We start from the raw sequence: 13,045 nt of genomic DNA, 5'->3' as shown, positions 1-13,045 counted from the left end.
CCACAAACCCCTACTACCAAAAATTCAGAGAGAAGGCCAGAGAGAGAGCACAGAATAGAGAACCCCATCACACAGAGGCACACTACACCATCACCCACACAACATCCACTCACAAAACACCACATACCACTAAACTCACCACACTCATCACCACATACACCACCCCACACATCACACACACCACCCCATGTCACGCCAAAGACACCCCAGCTTCTCCAAGGAGGAGCTCAGGGTCATAGTGGAGGAAATCTTACGGGTAGAGCCACAGCTATTTGGCTCACAGGTACAGCACACATCCATAGCCAGGAAGATGGAGCTATGGCAAAGAATAGTGGACAGGGTCAACGCTGTGGGACAGCACCCACGAAATAGGGAGGACATCAGGAAGATGTGGAACGACCTACGGGGGAAGGTGCGTTCCACGGTATCCAGGCACAACATTGCGGTACAGCGGACTGGCGGCGGACCCCCACCTCCTCCCCACAACTAACAACATGGGAGGAGCAAGACTTGTCCATCTTGCATCCTGAGGGCCTCGGAGGAGTCATTGGAGGAACGGACACTGGTAAGTCAAATCTTCACTATCATATCCCCCACCCTACCTGCATGCTATCACACACCCCCACCCTCACACCCTCCCCTATCACCCAAACTCCTCACTAATGTACCCATAACACCAACCACCCATCCCAACCCCAAGACCTGCATGACACAACTAAGCATGGATACCCATCACTAAAGCATGCCCACTGCACATACCCAGAACACCCCCCAACCATCAGCACACAAGCCCCCACACAGGAATGCCTGCACTGTGGTTCACGCACACCCAACCATTGCACACCATGAAACACACACATGCAATAATCATGTACTTATACCCCGCAGGAACCCGAAGGAACGTCACCACACCAGAGGGTCCAGACAACACCACTCCACCCCCAGAAGAGGCCCACAGTGACGACAGCAGCTCTGCCCTACTGGATCTTGATGACCAGCCTGGACCATCGTGGGCCTCAGGACATTCGGTTCCCCTTTCCCAGCCAAAGCCCAACACCGAACTTCCACCCTCTGGTAACACCAGCACAGAACCCACCCAGCGGGCCCAAACCTCCCAACCCAGGACAGGTCAATCAACGGTGTGCCCACCACTACAGAGCACCCAGGGTAACCCACCACCCCAACAACAGGGACCTGGGGGCAGTGGTAGTGGGCACACGGTCCAGGGGACGGAGGCACCGGAACATAGGGGAACTGGGAGGGCTGCTGTGCGACAGAGGGAGGACAGGCCAAGGGAACCTACTCTCCACGAGGCCCTCTCCTCCCAGGAGACGATGGCAACGGTCCTGGACAAGTTGCAGGAGACCCTGCGTCTGCAGGAGGAGCAGTATTTGGGGTTCAGGGAGGAGCTCAGGACCATTGGCTCCGCCCTGGGCACCATCGTAGGGGTGCTGACGGACATTCAAAAGACCTTGAGGGACACCGTGGCAGTCCAAGGGGCCCCTGACACTAGCCAGGACAACGAACTGACCACCACTTCCGCCGCGCTAGTGGACAGGACGCCCCACCACAGGACCACCACACCAGCACCCCACCCCCTGCAGATGGCGAACCACCCCGCAAGTGGTCCCTGAGATCCAGGAACAGGACAGAGCAAGATGGCAAGACCCCCGCCAGGAAATAAGACCACCCTGATTGTCCCCCCACTGTCCCACTTGGTTACCCTGTCCAAATCAGAACTGCCCCAGCTCCACTTCCAATGGCCAGATGTGCAATGTACCTGTGAGACTAATAGACTGGACTCTGCCATGGACATCACTCCACCATCACCCATCCCCATTTCACAACCCCCCTTCATTTTTTAGCACTTAAATAAACACCCTTGAAACACTAAAAAAACTGGAGTCAGTCTAAGATTATGAACTTTGTATCTTCAATTACAGTGTCAAAATGGGTTACCCATTGGAAGGCTAACATACCAATGTCACACATCACAAGCCCTTCAAGGATGCAAGCAGTTGACACGTAGGTTACCACATTTGTGAAACTGAATTGGAAGGGGACAAATCAGTTAACAAATAGTGAGTGAAATGTAGGTACAGGATAGAGGTAGACGTGTCAAAGTTAATATAATGTGAAACATGAAAATGCACTCACCTCTGTTTCACTGGAAATATTGCTGTATGACTGACTCCCTGTTGTCGTTTTCTTCTTCCTCAGCTTCATCCTCATCACTGTCCACAGGCTCCACAGGCTCCACCGCTGCTACAACACCGTCATCTGGATCATCCTCCTGCAGAAAAGGCACCTGGCGTCGCAATGCCAAATTATGGAGCATGGAGCAGGCGATGATGATGTCGCACACCTTCTTCGGTGAGTAGAATAGGGACCCACCTGTCATATGGAGGCACCTGAACCTGGCCTACAGGAGGCCGAAGGTGTGTTCGATAACCCTCCTAGTCCGCCCATGTGCCTCATTGTAGCGTTCCTCTGCCCTGGTCCTGGGATTCCTCACTGGGGTCAGTAGCCAGGAAAGGTTGGGGTAACCAGAGTCCCCTGTGGTATTCTGTTTGTTGGGGAAACATTTATGTATGCAAATTGTAATTCAAGGTTCAGGTAATTATATCTTGCCCCTTTACGCTTCGTTTATTTATGTTATGTGAAATGGTATCTTCCTGCTCTCCCTGCTCTTAGAATGGTACTGCCTGGAATGTGGGGATTGGAGGCAGTTAAAGAAGGAGCTGAGCAGGAGCGGCTGGGGTCTTTCATTATTCAGGACTTGAACAAATAAACAAGTGTTCTACTTTTTGAATTGGTATTTTTCTTATGGATTTACTTCATTTTGGCGACGAGTGACTTTTTGACCCCAGGACCCCAGGACCTGCTCTCATCTGAGCTTTTAAACCAGAGCTATTCATGCTGTTCGACATTGCTGGTTTCCTAGGCAACGGCTGAAGCTGAAGGGATTTCCTCTCCTAAGGCCGTTAGAACTGAAGGATCTGTGTTTACTTTAGGCTGTCTGCCCTTCGCCTATTAATTGACAGAGGAGGAGAAGGAATTTGGATGAGTTTCATTTCATGTTGGCCACCTGCCAATATTTACTTTGAAGCTTAACACATTGTGCTATCCCTGCTTCAAACAGAATTAGCTCATCGGAGCTCGGTATTGATTTTGGCTGCCTGCCAACAAAAGAGTGTTCAGCTGAAACTATGGAAGAAAGGATTTAACGTGTGATGTTGTTTTGGCTCCCAGCCAAAACATCGGAGCTCAGTATTGATTTTGGCTGCCTACCAACAAAAGAGTGTTCAGCTGAAACTATCGAAGAAAGGATTTAACCCATGTGATGTTGTTTTGGCTCCCAGCCAATGTTTACATTTCACAATTATTAGAGCTGCTGTGCTTCTAAGAAGATTGTCGGAGCTTGGTATTTACTTTGGATGCCTGCCAACATGAGTCTTGAAGTGTTCAGCTGAACTTGATAATTACCTTGTTTCATTGTGTTTAAGAAAAGTTGGGTATTTATCTTGGCTTTGGGCCAATGCTTCTATCTCAGCATTAAGGTTCTGTTGCTAGGCAACACACAAGCTTTAGCAACCTCACTAGCAAGTGCTGTAAGACTATTGTTTTTTTTCCTCTTTGTTTTCAACTATGTATTCTTTTGATATGCTCTGCTTTGTTACACATGATTATTAACATTTAAGGCAGTTTTACATTTCAAAGGGTTGCATTTAAGTAAGAGTATATCTGAGAGAATGCAGAATATAACACCGCCCCCCTTTTTCTTGTCTTTACCGGGTGATCCACCTATACCTTGGAGTAAATGGAAAAAGGTTTTTCTTACATACATTCGAGTTTGTGGCAGCAATTTATCTGCAGAACGGAAAACTTCAATTCTCCAACATTGTCTGGGTGCAGAAGGTCAGGAGATTTTGGAGAATTTACCGGTAATTGATTCACCAGATGGAGCGGAAGGCGACACAAATTTGAATGAGTTTGAATTAACTTTGCTCAGGTTGGATAGACATTATCTCCCTAAAGTGTCCATTATTTTACAAAGGTACTACTTTGGTAAATGTAAGCAAAGTGAAACTGAGACAGTGGAGGATTTTGTGACTGCTTTGCGTAAATTGGCTGCCCAATGTAAATTTGGAGACACTTTGGAGGAGCGCATTAGGGACCAATTTATGCTGGAATGTAAGAGCGACAAGATTAGAGAAGCCTTGTGGTCCAAAGGTGATCCAAATTTGGATGAAGTTATAATGGTGGCAAAACAAATTGAACATTCTGAACTTTGCATGGAAAACTTAAGAAAATCTAAAAATGCCTTGAGGGATATCCAGTTAGTTGAAACCAAGGTGGCAACAAAGAAACCGACTGGATCACTCAAATCTAAACTGCTATGCTATAGGTGTAATTCTTCATCACACTTAGCCAATAGCAAGGATTGTCCAGCAATTAACATGTTATGTAAAAAATGTGGTAAAAGAGGGCATTTTGCTAGATGTTGCAAGTCAAGTGAGAAGAAAATGGTGAAAGTGAATGAAATTGAGTATGCTTGCAGTGATGAAGAGGAAGAGAAGTCGTTTGTGTTACAGGTTGTTAATGATGTAAATTGTATTGCCAGGGTAAATTGTGATTATCCCATTGATGAGGTTGATGTAAATGGGATCAAGGTTTCCATGATGATGGATTCAGGCGCAAAGTTAACCCTGATTTCGGAGTCAGATTATTTGAAATACTTTATCAACAATGTGACTCTTCTCCCTCCGGATGTTATGCCGTTTAGTTATGGTGGGAAACCTATTGAGTTAAGAGGGTACTTTGAGGCTAAGATCACGTTCAAGGGAAACGTAATTGAAGGAAAAATATATATTCCTGTTGTGGGTGACACGATTTTGGGATGGCCTCATCAAAAATTACTTAATATTATATTGAATCCTAATGCTAACCCTCAAGTTCAAGTGCAGAAGGTATGTATGGAGGGTGAAGATCTCAAGAATGAATTTCCTGAGGTATTTTCCAACAAAATTGGGTGTGTTAAGGGCTACAAGCATCGCATTGTACTTAAGAAAGGAGCAATACCTGTAATGTGCAAAGTTAGAAGTATACCCTTTAGTGTAAGGGACAATGTGAGAAAGGAACTTCAGAGATTAGAATCAGAAAGTATCATTGAAAAAGTTGAGGCTGCGGAATGGATTGCACCCATTGTGGTTGCCTCTAAGGCCAATGGAGACATAAGATTGTGTGTGGACTTGCGCAATTTAAATAAGGCAGTAGTTGAAGACAGGTTTCCCTTACCCAACATAACTGAAATGATAAGTTCGTTAGGTAATGCTAGATTTTTCACTACTTTGGATCTCAGCTCGGCTTATCACCAGGTTCAGCTTTGTGAAGAATCTAAAGTGTTGACTTCCTTTATCACTCCTTTTGGTGTTTATAAATTCAACCGGATGCCGTTTGGTCTATGTTCTGCGCCTTCGGTCTTCCAAAGACTCATGAATGAGCTTCTTGGTGAGTTGCCTTTCATGAAATTTTTTCAAGATGATGTTCTCATATTCTCCAGTACTCTTGAACAACACAGAACATCTGTGAGGAGTGTGCTCAACATTTTCCGGAACAAAGGTATAACTCTTAAAGGGGATAAGTGTAAGTTTTTAAAAAATGAAATCTCTTACCTTGGACACATGATTACTGCAGAAGGTGTAAAGCCGAAAGATGATCTAGTGAAATCTATTATCAAGCTTACTGTACCTGAAAGTAAGTCTGATGTGCAGACGTTCTTGGGAATGGTGGAATATTATTCTAGGTTCATTCCTGATCTAGCTAAAAGAACTTGTGCTATCAGAAATTTACTTAAAAGTCGATCTGTATTCATGTGGGACTCAGAATGTCAAAGGGAATTTGATGACTTGAAAGAGAGCTTGTCATCGGCGCAATCCTTAAATAGTTTCCAACCTGGCCTTCCGTGCTCTATCACTACGGATGCATCTGAGAAAGGGTTAGGTTGTGTTTTGAAACAACTTAGTGGTGATGAGAACAAAACCATTGCTTTTGCGTCAAGGAGTTTACGTGGAGCGGAGTATAAATATTCTACCATTGAAAAAGAGGCTTTGGCAATTTTTTGGGCTATAAAGAAATTCAAACAATTTCTGTGGGGAACTAAATTTGTGGTGTGCACTGATCACAAACCACTACGTGAGATTTTTGAGAAGAAGGGTTTGGATAATGTTTCAGGTCCTATTTGTAAATGGATTGTGGGCCTACAGGATTATTTTTTCGATGTAAAGTATGTGCCAGGTTGTGAGAATAAAGCTGCAGACTGTTTATCCAGACTCAGAAATAAAGGAGTGGGAGAAGATGACCCTGAAAGTTCCTGGTGGGTAGATGAGGAGGTGAAAGTATGTGCTGTAACGGATGGATGTGTTACTGAGGAAGAATGGAAACAAGGAGTGGATGATGATGTTGAACTTTCCCGTGTGAGAGATTTACTTTCTGTTGGTAAGGTTTTAGATAAAAGTGAGAGTATAGGTGATGGTTTTGGTAAGATTTGGCATGAATTGTCCATTCAAAATGGAATTGTGTTAAGAGGGGAAAGGTTGATCCCGCCGTGCAATTTGCGTGAACGTATTATGGATCTTGCTCACAGTGGTCATCATGGGATCTGCAAAACTAAAGAAAGACTTAGGGGAGTGTATTGGTGGCCAGGGATGGATTTATCTATCGAGAGAAGGGTGCGTGATTGTGTGGAGTGTAATGTTGCAGATAAATCGTTGAAAGTCAGAACCCAACCCATGATACTCAAAAAAATTCCCAGTGAGGTGTGGGATTCTGTATCTATTGACATTTTGGGGCCTTTGAATTATAAATCTCATTCGAAGTATGTGGTGGTCCTCATGGATGAGTTATCTAGATGGCCGGAAGTCAAGATTGTCTCTGAGGTGTCTTCTTTGACTGTTTTAGAATTCCTCACTGAAGTATTTAGTAGAGAGGGTAATCCTAAGTCTATTTTGACTGATAATGGAGTTCAATTCACATCCAAACTTATGTGTGAGTTCTTGAGGAAAAGAGGGATTTTACACAAAAAGAGTGCATTATATCATCCAGAAACCAATGGCATGGTAGAACGCTTCAACAGAACATTAAAAGAGACTATCCAGTTAGCTAATCATTTAAATTGTGATTGGGAGTATATGGTGAAGAAGAAGGTTGAGGAATATAGGTTCACCCCTCACACTAGCACTGGTCAATCTCCGTTCATCATGTTCAGGAAACGTATACCTCACACTGTGATAAATCCACCGTGGGTTAAAAATTATACCAAGGAACATCTCAATTATGAGGGCAGGAGAGTTTCAGCAAGGAGTAAGCATTTGTCCTGTCAGGAGAAAAGAAAACTTGTGTATGATGCGAGAAAATCTGTAAAGGAGATGCATTTTGGGGTAGGGGAGTTAGTTAAAGTCAAATTACCAGGGAGAACTGGTGGAGGGCAGTCTCACTTTAGTAGAGTCTTTAAAATTATTAAAGTCTATAAAGGAGCGGTTAAATTGGATGATGGACGTGTATGGAATCTCAATAGAATTGTCAAAATAAAATAATGTGTATATATTAATAGTTATTTAGGAATCTCAATAGGAATGTCAAAATAATATTATGTATATATGTTTATAGTTATTTGTTTGAAGGGGAAAGATGGTGTGGTATTCTGTTTGTTGGGGAAACATTTATGTATGCAAATTGTAATTCAAGGTTCAGGTAATTATATCTTGCCCCTTTACGCTTCGTTTATTTATGTTATGTGAAATGGTATCTTCCTGCTCTCCCTGCTCTTAGAATGGTACTGCCTGGAATGTGGGGATTGGAGGCAGTTAAAGAAGGAGCTGAGCAGGAGCGGCTGGGGTCTTTCATTATTCAGGACTTGAACAAATAAACAAGTGTTCTACTTTTTGAATTGGTATTTTTCTTATGGATTTACTTCATCCCCCAATAGCCATACACGGTGCCTCTGGAGTTCACCCATCATATCAGGGATGCTGCTATTCCGCAGGATGTAGGCGTCATGCACAGAGCCAGGGAACATTGCATTTACCTGTGAGATGTACTGGTCTGCCAAACAGACCATCTGGACATTCATCGAATGATAACTCTTCCTGTTCCTGTACACCTGTTCACTCCTGCGGGGGGGACCAGAGCTACATGGGTCCCATCAATGGCACCTATGACGTTGGGGATATGTCCAAGGGCATAGAAGTCACCTTTTACTGTAGGCAAATCCTCCACCTCAGGGAAAATGATGTATCTCCTTACGTGTTTCAGCAGGGCAGACAACACTCTGGACAAGACGTTGGAAAACATAGGCTGGGACATCCCTGATGCCATGGCCACAGTAGTCTGAAATGACCCACTTGCAATGAAATGGAGCACTGACAGCACCTGCACGTCGGGGGGGATTCCAGTCGGATGGCGGATTGGTGACATCAGGTCTGGCTCCAACTGGGTACATAGTTGCTGGATTGTGGCACAGTCAAACCGGTAGGTGACGATCAAATGTCTCTCTTCCATTGTCAACAGGTCCACCAGCGGTCGGTACACCGGCAGATTCCGCCATCTTCCCATATGTCCCAGCTGACGGTGCCTAAGAAGGACAACAGCGAAGAAACAGTCACTATTCCTCCAGGTATGTACCCACAGTCACACACAAGACTACACCAGACAATTAACCCTTCCTGTCTATGTTTTGAGTGTAGGCCTCGGTATGTGTGACGCAGTAGTAAATGAAGCCATGTGGGCCCCTGAAATGGCGGCTGCCTGACCTCTAAACTGGGACAATGGGATTGTGGGGTAACTGCGCTGGCGTTGCACACCGTCGCGGTAGGCAGTCGTAGACCGCGGCGCAATGCTGCATTGGTTAACATTGGACCCTATGGGTCCGAGGAGCCAATGAACAGGTGCGCCGGCGGTGATGATGCGCACCGCCGTGGACGTCACCGCCATTTTATATCTGTTTAATCACTAGATACCTGACCTTCGACAGGAGAGGACCTACACTGCCAGTGCTGCTGTGACCTCGGTCTGGAAGCGACGATGGCTGCTGCATCTGGGGAAAGGGCCTCTGCCTTCACTGCACAGGAGTTGGAGAAACTTGTGGATGGGGTCCTCCCCCAGTACATGCTCTACTCTACGGTCCCCCAGACCAACAGGTTAGTACACAGGGAGCACGTTGTATGGGCTAGGCCTGGGTGGAAAGGGCTGGTTGGAAGAGGGAAGGGGGCAGAGTTCATAGAACATTAATGCATGGGAATGAATGGGCCACATGGCCAGAGTAGGGAGGGGGCCACTCACATTGATGGTGCAGTAGGTTATGACTGTTCCTCTTTCCTTGTGCATGTCATGTAGGTCAGCGCCCACCAGAAGAGGGACATTTGGCGTGCCATCGCCAAGGAAGTCCGGACCCTGGGGGCCCACCAGAGACGGGGCACCCACTGCCGTAAGAGATGGGAGGACATTCGCCGCTGCAGCAAGAAGACGGCGGAGGCTCAGCTGGGGATGGCCTCCCAACGTGGGAGGGGTGCCCGTCGCACCATGACCCCCCTGGTGTTCCGGATCCTGCCGGTGGCCTACCCGGAGTTGGATGGGCGCTTGCGGACATCACAGCAGACACAAGGGGGTGAGTACACTCTCATTCAGCGGACTTTGCGTGCAGTGGAGGGGTCTGGGTGGGGGAGGTGGCCTGTGTGTGTCCCTAGGCCAGGGCGAGTTAGGTAGGCAAGGCCCCTCCGTAATGTAGGCCATGTGGCACTCTACCCCAGCTCAGAAGAGTTGCAAGTTGAGGTCTACTTGCCCCTTTGCCATCCATGTGCGCAGATTTCTACCATTGCCATGTAGGCCATATCCCAGAAATTGCATGTGCAGAGGCCAGGAGCACGGCGTAATGCATGGGGCTGCTGCGTCTGTCTTGTCCGCCAACGGTAGCGGTATGCCATGCACTAAAACTCTCTTTCTTCTGTCTCCCCCCCTTTTCCTGCTCTCCCTGCCCTTTTGTACATCAGCATCATCAGGCGGAGGTACAGTGGCACCGGAGCACGAGGGAGCTGCATCCCACATGGCCATGGAGGGCCACACCACAGACTGAATGCACCAGTGGGACGGAGGACGAGGGGAGCTTCACGTCGGCCACCAGATCACCAACCAGCGACACGGACTCGTCCGCCGATGGGAGCTCCCCTGTGGTGGCGGCACCATCTGTGCGCCCCACTTCTTCAGGTACAGCCGCCACCTCCCCTACCAGCACCGCCCTCCCAGCAGCCCCTCAGCCTACGCCCCGTACCCGCTCACCCAGGAGGGTGGGCATCACCTTCACCCCAGGCACCTCAGGCCCTGCCCCAGTCACCCCTGCTGCCCTCAGTGAGGAGGCGATTGACCTCCTCAGGTCACTCATTGTTGGGCAGTCTACCATTGTGAATGCCATCCAGGGTGTAGAACGACAATTGCAACACGGTAACGCATTCCTGGAGGGCATTCATTCTGGTCAGGCTGCCCTTCAGCAAACCCTGCAATCTCTGGCCTCAGCACTGATGGCAGCCATTGTCCCTGTGTCCAGCCTCCCCCCTCCAACTTCCTCCACCCAGACCCAATCCCCTGTACCCCAGCCCATCCCAAGCATACCTACAGACCAGCATGCACACAAGTCAACACCCAAAAGTAGCTCAAGCAAACATAGGCACCACACACACCACAGGCACTCACACAAGCATCACACCCATACAGACACAGCAACATCCGCTGCCTCCACTGTGTCCCCCTCCTCCTCTTCTCCCTCCTCCCTCCCAGTGTCATCTACCCACACACCTGCATGCACCACATCTACAGGCACTAGGACTCACACCAGGACACCCAGCACCACAAGCCGCTCACCTGCACTCACCACCTCCACTGCCATTTACACGTCCCCTGTGTCCTCTCCCAGTGTGTCTGTGACGCCCCCTCCCAAAGTACACAAACGCCGGCAATCACTCACCCAACATCCATCCACCTCACGACAGCCTCCAGTACCTGCACCTGCACCCAAAACACCTAAAGTGACACCTCCTACAACCACCTCCTCCTCTTCCTCCACTCCCAGACCCCCTCCAGCTACCCATCCCAGTGTCCGTCAGAAACTGTCCCTATGTCAAATTGACCTTTTTGCCCCCACCCCCCTCCAATTCATCAGTCCCGTCGTAGCGCCTCAGCCAAAAAGCCTCCAGTACCAGTGGTGCGTGTTCCAGGTTTTTGGAGTGCACCGTCCACCAGGGCAGGCAGTAGGACCCGGAGCCAAGGCACTGGCAGCCCACCCCCTGTAAAGGTTCTGAAATTGGGGAGTGGACGACGGGACCGTGTCAAGACTCCTGGTGGGACAACAAGTGAAATGGGATCCAAGGCGATTGGTGAGTCAGCTGTAACTCCAAAGAAGGTGAAGAAGGTCCAGAGGAAGTCTCCCCAGCCTGTTGTGAGTGTCACGGCGGAGAAGTGCGCCATCATTTCCGGCGGTCCAGACACAACTGCTAGCACAGTCGTCACTGGTCCAAAGTGTAGGAAAGTACCATCTTGCCTGGCATGTTACCCCCATTTTTCACTGTATATATGTTGTTTTAGTTGTATGTGTCACTGGGACCCTGTCAGCCAGGGCCCCAGTGCTCATAAGTGTGCCTGAATGTGTTACCTGTGTAGTGACTAACTGTCTCACTGAGGCTCTGCTAATCAGAACCTCAGTGGTTATGCTCTCTCATTTCTTTCAAATTGTCACTTTCAGGCTAGTGACCAATTTTACCAATTTACATTGGCTTACTGGAACACCCTTATAATTCCCTAGTATATGGTACTGAGGTACCCAGGGTATTGGGGTTCCAGGAGATCCCTATGGGCTGCAGCATTTCTTTTGCCACCCATAGGGAGCTCTGACAATTCTTACACAGGCCTGCCACTGCAGCTTGAGTGAAATAACGTCCACGTTATTTCACAGCCATTTTACACTGCACTTAAGTAACTTATAAGTCACCTATATGTCTAACCTTTACCTGGTAAAGGTTAGGTGCAAAGTTACTTAGTGTGAGGACACCCTGGCACTAGCCAAGGTGCCCCCACATTGTTCAGGGCCAATTCCCCGGACTTTGTGAGTGCGGGGACACCATTACACACGTGCACTACAGATAGGTCACTACCTATATGTAGCTTCACAATGGTAACTCCGAATATGGCCATGTAACATGTCTATGATCATGGAATTGCCCCCTCTATGCCATCCTGGCATAGTTGGCACAATCCCATGATCCCAGTGGTCTGTAGCACAGACCCTGGTACTGCCAAACTGCCTTTCCTGGGGTTTCACTGCAGCTGCTGCTGCTGCCAACCCCTCAGACAGGCTTCTGCCCTCCTGGGGTCCAGCCAGGCCTGGCCCAGGATGGCAGAACAAAGGACTTCCTCTGAGAGAGGGTGTTACACCCTCTCCCTTTGGAAAATGGTGTGAAGGCAGGGGAGGAGTAGCCTCCCCCAGCCTCTGGAAATGCTTTCATGGGCACACATGGTGCCCATTTCTGCATAAGCCTGTCTACACCGGTTCAGGGACCCCTTAGCCCTGCTCTGGCGCGAAACTGGACAAAGGAAAGGGGAGTGACCACTCCCCTGACTTGCACCTCCCCTGGGAGGTGTCCAGAGCTCCTCCAGTGTGCTCCAGACCTCTGCCATCTTGGAAACAGAGGTGCTGCTGGCACACTGGACTGCTCTGAGTGGCCAGTGCCACCAGGTGACGTCAGAGACTCCTTCTGATAGGCTCCTTCAGGTGTTGCTAGCCTATCCTCTCTCCTAGGTAGCAAAACCCTCTTTTCTGGCTATTTAGGGTCTCTGTCTCTTGGGATTCCTTAGATAACGAATGCAAGAGCTCATCCGAGTTCCTCTGCATCTCTCTCTTCACCTTCTGCCAAGGAATCGACTGCTGACCGCGCTGGAAGCCTGCAAAACTGCAACATAGTAGCAAAGACGACTACTGCAACTCTGTAACGCTGATCCTGCC

This window comes from Pleurodeles waltl, chromosome 3_1 (assembly GCF_031143425.1).
Source record: "Pleurodeles waltl isolate 20211129_DDA chromosome 3_1, aPleWal1.hap1.20221129, whole genome shotgun sequence".
Lineage (NCBI taxonomy): Eukaryota > Metazoa > Chordata > Amphibia > Caudata > Salamandridae > Pleurodeles > Pleurodeles waltl.
Note: the sequence above shows the minus strand (reverse complement) of the source record.